This window comes from Scyliorhinus canicula, chromosome 18 (genome assembly GCF_902713615.1).
Source record: "Scyliorhinus canicula chromosome 18, sScyCan1.1, whole genome shotgun sequence".
Taxonomy (NCBI): Eukaryota; Metazoa; Chordata; class Chondrichthyes; order Carcharhiniformes; family Scyliorhinidae; genus Scyliorhinus; species Scyliorhinus canicula.
Genome location: NC_052163.1, coordinates 79342942 through 79362633, shown reverse-complemented (window position 1 = coordinate 79362633; position 19692 = coordinate 79342942).

The following is a 19692-nucleotide window of genomic DNA, read 5'->3' as shown; positions in this document are numbered from 1 at the left end:
AAGGCTTTGGCATTGCTAAGTGAGAGAGTGTGAGCATCCCTGGGCATGCTAATGAGCTTAATCAATATTTTTAGCTGGATTTTGTCCAACTATATCAAAATGTAAATGTCCTGGATAACATCAATTGGAATTCTCTGTAATAGCTCTGCAGAGGAAAGGGTTAATTGAAATGATACATAATGCCAATAAGCCAAAACTAACTTGGGCTATTGAAGTGCTGAAAAAGAGACAAATGGTGCATTGAGAGTTTCTGAGGATGCATTTTTTAACTGAAGGGATGTGGTGCTAAGAAACAGCACCAACTGACGGCATCAAGGACCGCCTGCGTCAACATACAGCACAGATTGTTACAGCCCCGCATCGACAGGTGACCCTGAGATTCTGGAGGGTGATGGTGGATGGGGAAGTGGGCAGGAGGGTTCTACCCAACCGCAGCCACTGGGAAGCTGCCCAAACCTCCAGGCTGACAATGGCTTTCTCAGTTAACAGGATTAAATTAAGAGGACGGCTTTCACAGACATAAGTTGTATTCTTTTGAGTATAGAAAATTGAGGGGGGTATCTGATGGAGGGGTTCAAGATACCAAAGAGATCTGATAGGAAGGATACAATACTCATTCAGAGTGGATATTAGGAAGCACATTTCACATTAAGGTCAGTTGAAATCTGGAATTGTCTTTCCAAAAAGGCTGTTAAGCTGAGGGCCTATTGGGAATTTCGGGACACACAATACTAACAGAGAGGAAAAGCCCACTCCCACACTATAATGGCTGGAGCATGAAGATCCAACACTAATGCCACCTTCCCCCACATCTCACCCCTCCCCCCACCCCAAGGCCATGAAATTGCCAGGGTGAGTTCAAAAAACAGAACAAAATCCATGGACCAAGAGGGTAAAAGAACTCTAGAAACCCTATTCGGAGCCCTCAGGCAGTTAAAAGTATGGGGGCTGTGTGGGGTTCGGGGATGGTATTGGTGAGGCGAGGGGCATCGATGCGCACCTTGACAATGTGTTACCTGAATCATTTCGTATAAGACCCTTGCAGTCAGCAGGGATAATATTGTTTCAGCCTGTGAGCTGGACTAGATTTGAACTTCGGTCCCAGAGTGTTTGTATCTAAGTAAAGTATTGATCAGTTCTCAATAGGAAGAAAATACGTTTTTGGTTGTAAATGCTACTGCGCTGGTATTGAGCAGAGTTCAATTTGGTAAACTGGCAACCGATAGATTAATAAATAAAATTATTTGTTTGTATTGAGTTATTAGTTTGTATATATTGCTATGGTACCACAGCATCATTCACGCTATCCCTCATCGTCATGAATACAATAGCAACAGCAATTGAATTGTGATTTTTCAATATCGCTGTGGCTTCGCCTTTACTGTATGAAAGTGCCCTGAACCAACATTCCCTTTTTAATAACAGATCCTGATTGGAGTGAATAGTCTTACAGCTGGACCCGGGAGTGCATTAACAGACCAAAAAAAATCAATATTTCTCACCATTGCACAAAGCCCACTCTTTGGAATGGTCACACCATTCCCTGGTCGGTAATCAAAGGGTTGATGCACACAAAAAACATATTGCTTTTTGTTTTGGAGAGGTGGGAGCAAGGGAACTATCTTTTAAATCGCCACGGAATGGGGAAAAGATACCACAAACTCTTTCCACTCATACACTGCAGATGATACACATACTGGTGGGTTGGAGTCAGTGGTTATTCCACCTAAGTCTCAATGTCATTAAATGTGTTCCTTTGCTCTGCTTTACAGTCAGTACGTCTTGGTAATGGCATCACGTGATCCTGAATAATAGCTCAAACATGATAGGCTTTGCTCATTTCAATGCGTGTTCTGCTCCATAACTTAGCCAATTGTTGTGCAGCAGCAAAAGGAGGCAAAACATTGATTGTAAAAGCCTTCACTGTTATAAATGACTGAAAATAGGGGCAGCACAGTGGCACAGTGGGTTAGCCCTGCTGCCTCACGGCACTGAGCTCCCAGGTTCGATCCCGGCTCTGGGTCACTGTCCGTGTGGAGTTTGCACATTCTCCCCGTGTTTGCGTGGGTTTCGCCCCCACAACCCAAAAATGTGCAGGGTAGGTGAATTGGCCACGCTAAATTGCCCCTTAATTGGAAAAAAATGAATCGGGTACTCTAAGTTTATAAAAAAGAAATGACTGAAAATAAAAGCCTGTGGTAATGAGAAAATATTTTCACTCAAGCCCAAGCCTAGCAATGGATATTTGAAAGAAAGAACCTAAACATTCCACAGTACATGGTTGCTGCATCATTTAATTATTCTTTCCTCATCATCCCAACAAAGCTATAATTTCTTTAAAAGGAGCAATCCCTCCATATTGCATTACAAGCTAGACTATGACAATCTGCATGGCAGAGTTTACCGTCCCCTATCTGTCCGATTACAGTCTGCGATGCAGTGTTCGCTGTAGCTATGTGTTCTGTTATGTCAATAAGATACAAAAATAAATCAAAACTGTATGGATCAAACTTTTGCTCTTTTGTGCTATTTCAAAATATACTCCTGCTGAACCACAAAATGGTTGGTCCAGGTCACATGTGGCACAATATTGGCCACCTCATTTGTAATGTTCCAATTCTACAAAACAGCCGACAAGAACAAAAGAATTCCACTTCCATCACTTTTGGAATTTCACACCTCATTATAAGGTTACGTTATAATCACAAAACTGGACGACAAACAGACAAACTGACTCCGACAGCCAAGGTGATAACAAAGTCAAAGACATCAAAATTTGAATTTGTTATAACTGAAGAAGTGGTACCAGCCACCATTTCACTCCAAAGAGAAACAATGGATTTTGGCCAGAAGCACAGAAACTTCTTGCAAGGCTGCAAGTAAATGCAAAAAATTATAAAAGCAAATTATATAAAAGCAAATTACTGCGGATGCTGGAATCTGAAACGAAAGAGAAAGTGCTGGAAAATCTCAGCAGGTCTGGCAGCATCTGTAGGGAGAGAAAAGAGCTAACGTTTCGAGTCCGATGACTCTTTGTCAAAGCTTTGACAAAGTCACCAGACTCGTAATGTTAGCTCTTTTCTCTCCCTAGAGATGCTGCCATACCTGCTGCGATTTTCCAATATTTTCTCTTTCGTTGCAAGTAACATATTGATGAGTCATGTCACCTGACCCCCTGATTCCAACCCTTTAATGTCACGTTTCTGGCCTCATGTTCAGTCTGCTTTAACATCAACCAGAAAGCACTCCAGCAGGTCTCCAGGCTGACCGGGCAGCCAGCCACCATCTCATAACTCCCCAAAACCAGTTTGATTTTAAACGTTTTTGTTCATCACCTGCCAAGCAGTCTATGCATAGAAATTCCATAGTGCTGCATTTTGATTTGTTTCAAGGATTTTTGTGCTGCTAGTCTTTCAGGAACTCATCCAAACTGAACTCCATACAAAGGGAACAACCTCTGCACTTTGGCTTCCCGATCTCTGGAAATCACACAAATTAATATTCATTGTTGTAGTCTTTTACTATTTTTGGCTCTAGTTGTAAATTTTCAGCTCCCCCTCCACCTTACTGTTTATGTGTGTGTAAGGTTGCAAACATTGCTCCTGCCCCAGATTTGAATATGAATAAAGTAACCTTCTGAGTTCATTCTCATGCACGTTTGCTGCAAATTATTTTAAAATTTGTTCACACAAACTGAGGGTTTGGGGACGCACATCACAAGTCTACTTTAAATATAATTCAGAAACCACTTAAGACATGTACGTATGGGGGAGAGGATAAAGAAATTCAGTTTCTCTCTCTCCTGTCCGCAGCAATCCCATTATTCTGTCCGCAGGAATCCCATTATCGTGTGCGAGGTGGTGTACACTATCCCCTGTGTGTCCCATTTGTGTATTATTGCCAATTTAATGGAATACTGTCCCACCAGCGTCACCAATAATGTTGCTCTTTAGAGTTGCCAATATGATACTGAGGCTTTTTTTATGATATGATGTTATGTCCCAACAGCGTTGCCAATACTGTGGGCGTTTCTATTTCTCTCCCTGAACCACGAGGCTTTCCTGTATATCAGTCAAATGACCACACAACCAGTTAATCAGTTCAAGTTCAAAGATGGTTTATTTACACACAAGGGTTACTTTGACATGCAAGCACAATATACTACAAGTTAAACTACACCTATCAGCTACAATGACCCATACTTAACTTCAGGCGACCGGCACTGTGCAAGTTAATAAGACCTTTATCTTGATTTCATGTGGCTGGTTTGAAGAAGTGGCTCTGTCTCTGCTGGGCTCATCCATCAGGTAGCAATCGTTGGTCTTGAACTTGGCTGCCTGGTCGTTATGCTGCAGTTGGGCTGGCACAGGCCAGATTCAAAGGAGGCTGGCACAGGCCAGGTCCAAAACAGACAGAACAGTCCCCTTTTATCCCTGTGGGATTTTGCACTCTTTGGGGTGGTCCTTAATTTTGGACCCAATAATTGGACAGGCTTCGATCACTGCCTTCGATTTTGGCCAATAAAGGGGCGGGTGCCTTGGTGACTGGGCGGGTCCTTAGCGGTCATTGACCTTGGCAGTTGGGCTCTCTGAGTAAAGGGAGTGGCACCGATCAATCTGTGGCTGTATCTGTTTCTTCAGTGCTGTCCTATTGTTCTGGGGAAATTGGCTATTAGAATGCAAACGAGTGGGGGTTTTGATCAAATCTCGCTACCTGCATTTCAAATAAACAGAAGCTCTGTATCTGTCTGAGTCCGGGGTTGGCCATAATTCCCATGGTCCTTTGCAGGTGGCCATCTCAGTGGCTACATAATGAAGAACAAATTAAAGCATCAGCCCAGGGAAATGATCTAGGGCAGGATTGATTCAGTGAGTTGAGAGTTGACTTACCAAACATACTCCATCCTGGGGTGAAAAATTCTAGATTCTATTGACGGAGAATTATCCTTCCACTAGGATCACCTCATGGGGGGGGGGGGGGCACGGTGGCACAGTGGCTAGCACTGCTGCCTCACAGCACCAGGGACCTGGGTTCAATTCCAACCTTAGGTGACTGTGTGGAGTTTGCATGTTCTCCCCTTGTCTGTGTGGGTTTCCTCTGGGTGCCCTGGTTTCCTCCCACAGTCCAAATATACGCAGGGTAGGTGGATTGGCCATGATAAATTGCCCCTTAGTGTCCAAAAAATGTTTGGTGAGGTTATGGGATTGCGGGGATAGTGCGAAGGAATAAGACCATAAGACCATAAGACATAGGAGTGGAAGTAAGGCCATTCGGCCCATCGAGTCCACTCCGCCATTCAATCATGGCTGATGGGCATTTCAACTCCACCTCCCAGCATTCTCTAGTCCAGAATGGGCCTAGGTAGGGTGCTCTTTCAGAGTGTCGGTGCATACACGATGGGCCGAATGGCCTCCTTCTGAATCGGCCACCAATAACCTGGAATGCACCTGGATCAGAATAAAACGTAAGCTGACTGAAGTCCGTGATGAACAATTTGGACCGCATCCTCACCTATCCATTAAAGTTGGCTTCTATCAGACTGAGTCTCTCTGCAAAGGTAATTACAACCACTATTTGACAAGCATTAGATTTAAATGCGTTATTGGAATGCTGAACAGATGTTGCAGCTATCCTTCAGTGTTCTGTTGGGGATAAAAAGTAAGGCAATTAGGAAGGATTTATAGTGTAATAGTGAAAGTAACGATTAGTTTGTCCCTGAGTCTGGAGCCAGCCTGAAATTATAGAACAGCTTCCATGTAACAAAACCTCTCAAAGAGGAGCAACAGGCAAGATGCAGACCACAGCCGTAGTGTGTGCGGGTGGGAGCAGTGAAGGGTGCAGCTGATAGTTCTGACAACAGTAATAAAGAGGGGGGGAAGAGCTAAATTCGAGTTGGCGATGGAAATGCAGAGAGGGAGCACCTTGTCCCACCGGCCTGAAGAGCATTGAAGGGTAAGGGTGACTGAGGCCAGAAAGGAATTTGAAAATGTGAGCTGGAATTCTCTGTTTGAGAGATTGCCGCCAGGACCTAATTGTGGAATTTGCGTTCTTGTTGGGGGCGCTATTTGTGGAGCAATTCAGGACATGAGGGCAGTTCTCATTCCCGCTGGTGTCTGATCTGCTGGGGTCAGAATTGGCCCTGGCACGCTTGACAAACTGGAGCTGCTTATCAGCACTCCACTCCCAACATGCTCTCATTCCAGCCAAGAAGATGGCCCAGAGAAGAGCAACACCACATTTCACCAATTTGGAGCGAGATACAATGTTGCATGCGGCGAAGGAGATGTGGGACACCCTCTTCCCCAGGATGGGAAAGACGCTCCGGCCCATGGTTATCATTGGGCTTGGGCGGAGGTGGCCGAGGTGGTCAATGCTGTGAGCCTCACCAGGCAGACTGGCACGCAGTGTCACAAGAAGATGAACAACCTCCTTAGGGCAGCTCAGGTGAGCCACAATTTCTGCTCTCCTGGCATCACTTGTCCCTCACTCCTCACATCACAGCCCCACTCCCATAGAGGTCTAGCAAGACCCAGCTGCCTGCATCTGTCTCACATCCCACCCTGCACAAAATCCCAACATCTGTATTGTCCTCTTTGACCAGGTGCCTTTCACACACATGCCACCAGCTACAGACACCTCGTGTAACTCACCTACAAGCATGTCACCGTGTCCTTTATGTGTCCCCGAGGAAAATGAGTGGGAGAAGACCGGATGGAGCGTCCCGGACCTCAGAGCTCATGACCCTGCAGAGTAGAGGGCAATTGAATTAGCCAGGAAAATGCAGGAGAGGGCTATCGCCGAGGCGGAGCTTGGCATGAAACCAAGTGAGACCCTAATGCAAAATGATGTCCCAATAGCAATTGAGTCACCCCTCTCCTCCAGACCACACCTTCCCATGTTCTCACCATGTGTCTCGCAGGACCACCCTCAGACCATGCCGCCCGTCTGGGGTACTTTGACCTCAGGCACCCCTCCAGAATACCCCGAAGGACCAGTCCGGGGAAGACACCAGCGTCTTGGCACTGTATTCACCTTCAACCTCCACCATCGCAGATACTATCACCTCGGTGGGGCATTTTACTGAGGCGGCTCCTGGGTCATATTTTGGTGTGCACGTCACACATGCTGCGGCAAATCAAATGGAGGTAGAGAGTCCCGATGGAGCGGACAGTCGGAGGGCTGCCCGATCCCAGGAACCAGCTGTAGTCCGGACAGTCTAGCAAGTTTAATCCCATCACTGATGGAGATGCAGACACAGAGACAGGATCTACAGAAGGGGGTGTCAGCAACGTCCCAGCAGCTGTAAGTGCAGCTGGAGGAGGTCAACCGCCTTCAGGCACAGGGGATTGTGTCGGCAATGCATGGTACCCAGGTCAATATTGACATCTGCAATAAAAGCCCTGGGTCAAAGCGTCACAGCCATGGGTTAAGATTTCCAAGGCTTGGGACACACCGTGCAGTCAACAGCTGAGGCTCAGGACAGGGAAGCCCAGTCACAGGCAGCATGTACCATGCCCACATGGACATTGCTGTGGCGCTCCAGAGCTTGGAGAGGCACAAAGGGTCATGGCTGTGGGCTTCAAGAGCATTGGCTGGGTGCTGACTGACCTGGGACAGTCACAGAGGGATACAACAGAGGCAGTGAGGGACATGACCCACTCACTGAGGGACGTGATCCAGTCTTAGTGCTCCATGATTGAGGGCATCCATGGTTGATATGAAGGCGAGCCTCCAGGACTGACAGCGCCAGGTAACGGTGGAGCCTTCAGAGCTCACCATGGCCTCACCTCTGGTCCATTGAGTAGCCCAGTTGTCATCAAGCACCCCGAAGGAGGAGGAAGGCCCATGTCGTTGCTTCAACAGGGGAGGTGCTGGAACACCTCAGTGCTTCTGAATCCCCACCACCTGACACTGGCACATCACATCAGCAGCAGGTAGAACATGGTGGCACCTCGTCACCTGTGACACCTGAACGTTAGCCAGGCTCCATCCAGATCCAGGCCCGCCAAAGGATGGCCACCAAAGGCATCTCAGGTCAGAGGGCGAGATTCACAGCAGGCCGCCTCCACATCTGATGCACTGTCTTGGGTTACACCTAGAAGAAGCAGTAGCCCACGTTAAGTAAGGAAGTTAGACACCAGTTAAGTTGGGATGGGAGCAGCACATAGGTTAGAGATGGGGGGCAGGGGTCTGGTGGGTGTGACGGAAGGGCTGGGCTGTGGGTAGAGGGTGTACCGGGTGGGAGGTTAGTGGTGTGAGGTGTGGATGTTGGAGGATGGCACAGGGCAGGACTCCCAGGACAGTTAGATGTTCCACCTGGGATCACCCTCATAGGTGGCAGGAACAGGGCCAGAAATGTGAGACTGCCTTGAGGACAGCTCACCGCTCAACATCTCCATAACTGCACCCCCCCCCCCCCCCCCCCCACCCCCCCCATCCCCAAACCAACCACAAAGCATATATGGGCCCTTGAGATGGAACGGCCAGCACACATGCAGGGATCACCCAGGCAGACAGTGGATTGGGATTCTGAAGCCAGAAGTCAGACTTTGTCAAATGATATAGTTTTACAGCACAGAAAGAGACCCTTTGGCCCATCATGTCTGTGTCGGCCATCAAGCACCTATCTATTCTAATCCCCTTTTCCAGCACTTGGCCTGTAGCCTTGTCTGCTGTGGCACTTCAAGTGCTCATCTAAATGCTTCTTAAATGCTGTGAGGCTTCTCACCTCTGCCACCCTTTCAGGCAGTGAGTTCCAGATTCCAACCACCCTCTGAGTAGAAATAATTTTTCCTCAAATCCTCTGTAAACCTCCGCTCCCTCACCTTAAACCTATGCCCCCGGTTATTGACCCTTCTACTAAGTCATAGAGTCAAGATGAGGAGCATCAAAGATCATCTCACAGCAAATTGTCGCTGTCCCCCATCCCGTAGACAAGACCAGCTGATAAAGCCCGCCCGGAGCCAGCACCCTGTAGTGATGCTGCTAGGACCCTCGGAGGGGGATCTGGGGTGGTGGGATGGAGTGAAAGTAAAGGGATCAGGAGATGATTAAAGCGGCTATGGAGAATGGGACACTACTCGGAAGGAGCTGGGGGGGGGGCAGATTATGGAGATGTGGGACAGGATGGCAGAGATGCCGGTAGTCAAGCATCCTAGTGGGCAAATCTGGAGGTGATGAGGTTGTCCCATGTGCGGCAGCTTTAGATCACATGTTGGGTGGCCTCCTGTGCCAGCCCGGGCTTCATGCCCGGTTCTTCCTGGCCATTCTCCTCATCCGACGAGGCCTGGAATTCTTCCTCCTCCTTCAGCATGTCCCCCCTCTGCTGTGTGACGTTGTGCAGGACGCAGCATGCCAGCACAATGTTAGAGACCCTTCTAGGGCTAAATTGGAGTGCCCCACCAGAGCAGCTCAGGCATCGGAAACACATCTACATATATAAAGAGCAAGAGGGTAGCCAGGAAAAGGGTTGGCCCACTCAAGGACAGAGGAGGAAATTTAGGCATGGAGCCAGAGGAAATGGGCAAGGTACTAAATGAATACTTTGCATCAGTCTTCTCCAAAGAGGACTTGGTGTGCAGATAGTCTGGGGCATGTCAATATCAAAAAGGAGGAGGTGTTGGGCCTCTTAAAATGCATTCAGGTAGATAAGTCTCCAGGGCCTGATGGGAACTACCCCAGAATACTGAGAGAGTCAAGGGAGGAAATTGCTGGGGCCTTTACAGAAATCTTTGTATCCTCATTGGTTACAGGTGAGGCCCCAGAGGACTGGAGAGTGCCCAATGTTGTTCCATTGCTTAAGAAGGATAGTAGGGATAATCCAGGAAATTGTAGGCCTGTGAGCCTTATGGCAGTGACAGGAAAATTATTGGAGAACATTCTTAGGGACAGGATTTACTCACATTTAGAAACAAATGGATTTATTAGCAATAAGTAGCATGATTTTGTGAAGGGAGGCTGTGTCTCACTGACATGATTGAGCTTTTTGAGGCAGTGGCAAAGCTGATTGATGAAGGAAAGGCAGTGGATCTTGTTCTACATGAGTTTCAGTAAAGCTTTGACAAGGTCCCTCATGGCACACTGGTACAAAAGGTGAAGTCACATGGGATCAGAGGTGAGCTGGCTAGATGGATACAGAACTGGCTCGGTGATAGAAGACAGAGGGTAGCAATGCAAGGATGCTTTTCTCAATGGAAGGCTGTGACTAGTGGTGTTCCGCAGACATCAGTGCTGGGACCTTCGTACATAGTATATATAAATGATTTGGAGCAAAATGTAGCTGGTTAGTATATTTTTGGATAACACATAGATTGGTGGAGTTGCGGAGAGTGAAGAGGATTGTCAGAGGATACAGCAGGATGTAGATTGTTTGGAGACTTGGGCGGAGAAATGGCAGATGGAGTTTAATCCAGACAAATGTGAGGTAATGCATTTTGGAAGGTCTAATACAGGTGGAAAGTATACAGTAAACGACAGAACCCTTAGAAGTATTGATCGGAAGAGAGATCTGGGCGTACAGGTCCCCTGATTACCGAAAGTGACAACGCAGGTGGATAAGGTAGTCAAGAAGGCGTATGGTATGCTTGCCTTCTTGGTCGGAGTATTGAGTATAAAAATTGGCAAGTCATGTCGCAGCTGTACAGAACCTTAGTTCGGCCACATTTGGAATATTGTGTATAATTCTGGTCGCCAACTACCAGAAGGCTGTGGATGCTTTGGAGAGGGCACAGAAGAGGTTTGCCAGGATGTTGCCTGGTCTGGAGTTTATTAGCTATGAGGAGAGATAATAGAGGTTCTCCACATTGGTGTGGGGCCTCCAGACAGGCGTCAATAGCCAAGACATCAGCAGGTAACCCTTGCCGCCCAAAAGCCAACGAGGGAGCGCCTCGAAAGTGTCGGGAACCGAGGAGTACACCAGGATGTCTGTGTCGTGCAACTACCTGGATATCAGGTGCAAACGTGCAGCTGGTGGTCAGATACCAATGAAACATTCAGTAAGTGTGAGCCCTTCCGATTGATAAAGGGCACCCCCTGATGAGCCGGTGCTCATAGTGGGACATGAGTGTCATTGATCACCTTCTGGACCAGGGGCAAGCCAGTGGTGGTGGCAAGTCCTGCTGCTGGGCATCCTGGTAGGAGGTCTGGCCCAGACTGAAGTTTATATAGTCTGCTGCCCGGGCGCATAGGGCATCCATCTCAATGTGGATGCACCTGTGTTCGGATGTCTGCGCGATCCCAAATAGCTCCCCGTTTGACCCTTGGAAACTCCCAGAGGCATAAACGTTCATGGCGACCGTCACCTTGATGGCCACTGGGTATCCTCCCCCAAAATCCCGCGGTGCCAGGTGTGCCATTATCTGGCACAGATGGCGCACAGTCTCCCTGATTAGCCAAAGTCTTTGGTGGTCTGGGGAGGTGCAGGGGAGGGGGCAAATAGAAGATATGTTAACAAGATTAGTTTTCCCTTGCCCATTAGAAAAAAAGCAGGCTGCATGGTGACCCTGAGTTGTACTTCAGCTCCACCCTCCATGTGTCCCCCAAACCCACCCTTACCCTTCAGCCACTCCCTCCGATATGTTGGCATCCACACTGTACCCCTGTCCCCATCAGTGAGTGGCACTGAGAAGCCTCTAGCCTCACCATCTGTCCCTATCAACAGTGGTACCGGTGGCTGCTGAAACCCATGTCAGCAATAGGCTTTGTGGCCCTTGTTCTGTCTCGCCAGTGGTGTCTATTGTGGGTCGCCTAACTGGGCCGGTCACGTGTTATCCAGCCAGCAGGTTGCACCTGGTTGTGTAGTAGTGGGGGCCACAGTGTGAAACCAATCGCATCCATGCCGAGAGGTTTGTGTGTGAGCTGGTCTATAGATGGGGGTGAGGCATGGAAGTATGCATCTGCTGGGAGCTTAGCTACAGTGTGATGTGCATCCTGGGTTTCACACACAGGTTGTGACAACCTGTCCAGGGTCAGGAGGGATGGGAGAAGGGGCGCATTGGGCAGGCAGGGCTTGGAGACAACTGGTGGTCCTCTGACGTAGCGTAGTGTCACTGGTGAGGCCTCTGCCCTGAGTGGGGCAGTGTGCCAGGGAGGGTGGCAAAGGCCACAGTGCATGTGTCCTTTGTTTGGGGTGAGTTCTGCTAATACCCCTGCTTCCCCAGCAGCGGGGCAGTGGTTTGGATGAGTGTACTGAGGAGTTCCGGCACCTGGTGGGCCACTGATTGAGCTTGGCCACGCTCATTCCGCTGATGGGTCAGCTGGGATCTGAGAGTTTCCAGAGGGGCGGTCTGGATGGGCTCCCAAATGACCAGAGGCTCTGTGAACATTAAAGGACACAGTGAGCAATCAGCAGAGTGAGCAGTCAGGGGCTTGTAACTCGTACCAAATCGGTGTATTTTAAACAAATAACGCAGCAATGGCAGCCTGAACCAGGCCACCTTGATCCTGAGGGCAACATCCCAAAATCATGAAGCTCCCTGTTACTTCCCCCGCACCCCCCTATAATTTTTAAGTTTGAAAAAACTTTGCTTACCTTCTCTGTCCCCCTCGGCAGCATGGTGCACATTCCCCGTTTGTAAATACCTGTGATAAATCGCGCGCGCATGACTTCCGCCTGAGCAGGCTGAAGCATCGCGGAGGCCCAGAGCACAGTGGGTCAAACATGGCAATCACCTCTAAATGCCTGGAAATGCTTGTTTTTCATGCCTTTGCCAGAGCAGAGAATAAACCTCATTTTTGACAGCAATGAGCGGAGCTTGGCACCTGAATCGGCACCAGGCACAGACCTCGATTTTGGCTGGCACCCGATCACAGTTTGTGTTTCCGGCAACACGGGGCAGAGAATATAACCCATGGATGAGAATTTTTAAAATGCTCTTTTCATGGGGAGGTCAGTGTCACTGGCCAATATTTTTACTGCACATCCTTAATTGCCCTTGAGAAGGCCTTTTTGAACCGCTGCAATCCTTATGGTACAAAAACACCCACAGTGCTGTTAGAAAGGGAGTGCCAGGATTTTGACCCAGCGACAGTGATGGAACGGCCGATATATTTCCATATGAAGAATGGCCACCTGCTATCCCCATAACCCAGTAGCCCCACCAATCTTTTTGGATACAAAGGGCAATTTATCATGGCCCATCCACCTAACCTGCACGTCTTTGGACTGTGGGAGGAAACCGGAGCACCCGGAGGAAACCCACGCAGACACGGGGTGAACGTGCAGACTCCGCTCAGACAGCAACGCAAGCCGGGAATCGAACCTGGGACCCTGGAGCTGTGAAGCAATTGTGCGAACCACTGTGCTACCATGTTTTCCCAAGGAGGAGAGGCGCACAAACCTGTATCCTGGCCAGGGAAGGAGGCTGCCAGCTAATGCCGTTTGATGTGCCTGGGCGCAGATGGCAGAAGCAGTCAGTCACACCAGCAACACCGTACGGACCGGCTAGCAGTGCCAAAAGAAACTGCACAATCTCCTCAAGGCAGCCAGGGTGAGTAGGCAGCACTGTGCCACTAGCACTAACCCTACTCCCCCAACCTGGAGGACGCAAAACCCCTAACCTGCCCCACACGCCTGTACCCACACTGGCCGCCATGGCCTGGTGCCCTGGCCATTTAGGCCACCAGATACCCACTCCCTGGCTACATGAGTTGGACTATCCAACATTGTCATTTTCTGTTCCAACCCCTCCCCCCAGGAGACGACCGCACACAACTGCTGGGAGCGGGAGAAGACTGTTGTGTTTGATCCTTTGTACTTTAAGATAAACTCACCAAACACTTAGATCTGTCCAAACCAAGATCTTTTTATCGTGTTTGTGCGGTAGGATGACAATCTAATACAGAGCACGTTATCATGGAGTCTTGCAAATCCTCTGGCACATACCCCTTCATTTGGCCTGTTACATGTATGTCTTATTACCCTCTGTATCTTGCTCTCCAGATGGCCGGATGAGCCTCTCTTTAGAGACAGGTCCCAGGTCATATGACGTTGGTCTTGAGACCACATGCTGTGTCAGTACCGCCAGCTGCTGGTTGGAGGTCTCACAGCATCCAACTATGATATGGTCCTGAGGCATATCGTCACAAAGGCAGGAGGAGGACTGCCGGACCTACGGCCCCTCACCTTGGTTGAGCAGAGGGCCCTGGAGGGAGGTTGCCGATGTGGAGCTCGGCCGCGGGCACTGTGCCAAACCCCTCCAAAATGCCCCCCCCCCCAATCACACTTACCCTTACACCACCCCCACACCACCACCCCCCCCCCCCACCCACACGCTCACCCCACTCCCCCACCCGCCGGGCCCGCAATCCAGTCATGCGTCCTGTCTTGTGTCTTACAGGACCTGCTGGGGATTAGACGGGTCCATGAGACGCCCCCCTCCCCATGCGAATGGGGACCCAGGTTGCAGACTCGGACTCACAGCAGGCTGCCACCACTCCTGCTGTATCGTCTGGGGAACCACCTAGATGGAGTGTTAGGGCCCATAAGGCCACAAAGTTAGACATCAGTTAAGTTGGCGTAGCTGCAGGATATAGTTTAGTTCTAGCAGCGAGGTCACAAATCTGTATATATTTGTTCACATTAAACACCTGTTAGCACCATTACAACCTGCCCCCGGTCGCTATCTGGGCTTTGTTGTAGCTGGTCTCCGTGTCAGTCTGTGGCCTCCGCACAGGTGTCATCAGCCTCACCCATAGTGGATAACCCCTGACGCCCAGTAGCCAGCCCCCAGCGGGGGACATTTTGAACATGGCAGGAATCGTCGAGAGCACCAGGATGAAGGCGTCGTGCACAGTGTCCGGGTATCGGGCACAGATGTGTATGATGTGCATCTGATGGCCACATATCAGCTGCATGTTCATCGAGTGGAATCACTTTTTGTTTGTGTAGAATGGCCTATCATCTGCAGGTGAACGTAGGGGGAATCGATCACCCCCTGGAACGGGACATCCCGGCAATGGTAGCGAAGCCCGCTGCCCGGGCATCCTGGTGGGCTCGGTCCACATTGAAGTGGATGTATTGAGCCCTCTGGGCATATAGAGCCTCCGAGACGATGTGGATGCACCTGTGCACCGAGCTCTGTGAGATCCCAGACATGTCCCCACTCGGCGCCTGGAAGGGCTCTATTGCGTAAACGTTCAAGGCGACCGTCACCTCGACGGCCATTGGGAGTGGGTGTCCTCCCCCATACCCCCACGGGTTCAGGTGTGCCATCATCTGGCAGATATGTTGCACTGTCTCTCTACTCAGCCGGATTCTTCGATGGCATGCCCGGCCAGGCAGGTCCTCGAATGACAGGCGCTGCCGGTACACACGAGGCCTCATGTGGTGCCTCCTTGGCACCTCTTCCTCCTTGGCATGTTGGCCTGCCGACTCTCCGACCTGGAGGCTGCTCCCTGTCCCTCTGCTCCACACTCCGTTGCTGCAGCTTCCTCCTCCTCAAGCAGCTCCAGCTCGTCCAGCCTCAGGGCATCCCACAGGAAGGTCGGAAGGTCGCCATTGCTGGTTAAATTCCAATATCCATTGTCTGCAGGGGTGAAATGTTGACATGTTAGCATGGTGCGTACCTCCGTGCCCAACCAGGTCCAATGGGCTACATGGTAGCCCCAGTTGACACAACGGACTCTGCCACCACATGCCCCCCCCCCTCCCCATTTCTGCACCCCTGGCCCAGTCGGTGGGCAGCACCTTGGGGGCCTTTGGCCCTGGTACCCCTCCCTGATGCCAAGGGTACCATTGGCTGGAACTAACCTCCCCAGGAGTATGCACCGTGGCCCCCATAGGGGCTACTGTGGGTGTTGCCCTGGGTGGGCTACCAGTGGGTGGTGGCCAGGTTGAGGGGGTATGGTGGTGGGGGAGGGGGGTGGCGGAGAGTGGGGTGCAGAGGTGGGGGGTGAGGGCACCCATATGGCTGGTGTCACTCTGCAGAACCAGTGGGTAAGGTGGGTGGTCAGCAACAGGGTAGTCGCAGTAATGTCCCCCTCCCCGGGCCCTTGCAGGGCGCCCCGCACCCCAGCCAGCCCAGCCAGTGCACGGTATGGCAGCCTACAGTCAAGTCTCTCTGTGTCCTACCTCCTCTCTCTCTCCCTTCTCAGCCACCATGCCGGTTTTGCAATTTTTGAAAGCACAATTGAACCACGCCATTGGGAACTTGGTCCATCGGAGGGGGAGAATGGTGGAGGTCCCAGAGTATACCAGGTCAAGCCTGCTAATGATAAACAAACGGTGTTTACTGTATATGTGTTCCGGTATGTATTGACACCGTTGTCGAGGTGACGGAGAATTGCGATTTTGGCCTCAGAACCTATTCTCCGCCCAATCGCGTTTTGCGATTTTGGCGTCGGCAAACGGAGAATCCCACCCAGTAACCTTCCTGGGTTCAAATCGTAAGACTCTTAAGACTCTTATGACTATAGAAAATTACAGTGCAACCTCGCAGTATTCTTTATGCCTGATCGGTTTCGAGAAGCCCCATACTACCTAATTACTGTATAATTAACTCGTCAACTAAGACATGTGGGATTTATTACATAACCCATAATTTCTTAAGAACAGCCCATAGTAAAGAACTCTTGTTAGATACAAAACAGCAGACTGCAGTCATGATAACCTTATTTAACCCTTTCATTGCTAATTCTGGAAAGTATTTATGATGTTTATAGGTCTTTTAAAACTGCAGTACATCTCAAATCACATCCGAATTGATGAAGGGATTTAGAATCGTAGGGAATGTGTCAGCATAACAAGATCCTGGGCAGCACAGTGGCGCAGTGGTTAGCACTGCTTCCTCACGGTGCCAAGGTCCCAAGTTCGATCCCGGCTCTGGTCACTGTCCGTGTGGAGTTTGCACATTCTCCCCGTGTTTGCGTGGGTCTCGCCCCCACAACCCAAAAGATTTGCGGGCTAGGTGGATTGGTCACACTAAATTGCCCCTTAATTGAAAAGAATGAATTGGGTACTCTAAAATTTTAAAGAAAGCATAACAAGATCCCACAAACAGCAATGAAAGAATTTGTGGACTTCCACGACAGCAAAACTGGTACGGCACTGTGCCGATTCAGCTGCTGTTAAGGGGCTAGCACTGGCACCACGTGGAACACAATCAACTGCAATGAGAAATGGTGGGGAATTTGCCACTTTTGCGATTGACACTCAGGAGGCTGACAAGCTGCAGCCACATATAGTCACTTCACTCCCCCTGCACACCATCCCAGCTAACAAGATGGCAGCAAGGAGAGCGGTCCCACGATTCCCTGACGCCGAGATTGAGACCCTCCTGGATGCCATGGAGGAGAAGGGGGGGCCACCCAGTACCATGGCCTGGGAAGGAGGCTGCCAGCCGCCGCCATTCACCATGCCTGAGCACAGGTGGCAGAGGCAGTAAACGCCACGAGCAACACCATTCAGACTGATCAGCAGTGCCATAAAAAACTGCACAACCTCCTCAGGGCGGCCAGGGTGAGTAGGCAGCACCGTGCCCCGAGCACCAATCCCAGTCCGACACACCCATAACCCTATCCTCAATCCGGAGAGCGTCCGAATCCCACCCGGCACCACATGCCAGCACCCATACCAGCTGCCATGGCAGGATGCCCTTTCCACTGAACACACCAGCTATTCACCCACTGGGCTGCATGCATCAGACTGACTAACGCTGTGCATTTTTTGTTTGCTGCCCCCCACACCCGCTCCTCCCAGAATGCCGTCCATAACGGTAGGGAGCAGGAGATGACTAGAGGGGGAATCTCCCTACCTGCGGCCCCCCACCACGGCAGAGCAGGCCGTGGTCAGAGGGCTCGTGCAAAGGGCAGTCGCTGGGGTGGAGATAGGCCTGGGGCGCGGAAGTGAGATCCTGCTGAGCTGTGGTTCCCCATGGCATGCTTGTGACCCCCGCCTCCCCCCCACCCCTAACAGCACCCCTACCCTCACAGCCACAGCCAGAATCCCAAGGTGATTAGCAGTGATGATGACACCGAAACAGAGGGGTCCCATATGCCTGAAACCCAAGAGATCCCAGAGCTCAAGTCCAATGTTGCCACCCATTTCCCATCACAGCTGTCCAACGACCTCCAGCATCCCAGAGACACTCCCCTTGGACAGGCACTTTAGTGAAGAGGCTGCTGGGACACTGTCTGACTCTCACCACACAAATGCTCCGGTACAGCAGGTGGAGGTCATCCTGAGGGGGCAAAAGGTCAGAGGGTGGGCTGACCCTAGGGACTAACTGCCGTCCCGATGGGTTTCAGGCTTCTGGACTGGACAGTTCCATTGATCGTGGTAATGCAGTTCCAGAGCCAGGGACTACATGAGGGGTTGTGGGTGAGCACCAGCACCTGCAGGTGCAGTTGGAGGAGACCAACCGTGTACAGGAGCAGGAGGTGGTGCGTGCCACCAGGCCAAAACCACATGGGTAGCTTCCATGGTGGAGGCCTTGCAGGTGAGGATCAGCATGTCCAAGGCATTCTGTGCATGCTGAGGCCCAGGTCAGGGCTGCCTTCTCACAAGTAACTTGCCTGGTAGTCATGCAGCACAAGCTTGTTGGGGGATGGGGGATGCATCGGAGTCGGGCACGGGGGCTTCCACGCTGCCCAAGGGGCTGCCGCGCGATCGGGAACGTATGTGCGGGCGTTTCGGGAGGACACATCCAGGGAGCTAACAAGGGCCCGTGCCTCCTTGAGGCCTAGTGTCTCTTTTTCCAGCAGCCGTTGGTAGATTTGGGAGGACAGCATACCTGCAACAAATGCGTCCTGGATCAAAAGTTCTGTGTGGTTGCTGGCTGACACTTGCGGGCAGTCACAGTTCCTACCTAACACCAGGAGCGCGCGGTAGAATTCCTCCAGTGATTCCCAGGGGATTTTCCGCCTCATCGCTAGCAGATGTCGGGCATAGACCTGGTTTACTGGGCGAATATAGTGTCCTTTCAACAGGGCCATCGCGGCCTCGATGAGGGTGTAGATCTCTAGGCTCACCCTAGAGTGAAGAACTTGCATCTTCTGCACCTTCATGGGTGTAGTTGTGGCCATCCTGAGGTACCCGTTGAAGCACGCCAGCCAGTGTTTGAAAGTTGCCGTGGAGGCTGCTGCATGGGGGCTGAGTTGCAGATACTCCAACTTGATTCGGAGCTCCATTCTTTAAAATCTAGTCCAATAAATTGATGCTCGATCAATGACTCCAGAAGTGAGATTGGATGACAATTGAAGGCTTTATTGGACTAGATGTTTCCCCCAGCAGCGCAGGTACAGAATGCAGCAGCTGGGGAGACACAGGCTCTTATACTCCGCCTTACTGGGCGGAACCAGCAAGCAAGCTTCACCAATGATATTGCTGTCTCAGGTACCTCCCACACCAATGGTCTTACAGCATCAATCTGGGTACCATAATACCCCTAATACCAACTACCACAATAGTCTATCATCAAAAGATGTCTCGCTTTTCATATAGTGTGTCAAGATGGAAGGGCCCTCCCTGTGTCCTCCTACTGCGGCAGCAGCTCCCTCTGCTGGTGGAGCTGCCATCCTGCCAAGGTCACCGGGCAGCCAGCCCTCTGATATGGCCTGCTGATCATAGAGGGTGGATGTAGAGGCTCCAAATTCGGAGCTCGCCTCCTATTAGATCGCGTCAGCATGCACAGTGCTAGCAAATGCCGGGCTGGAATCCTCCTACGCGGTGGGGTGGGCCGTACCAGCACCGAGGAG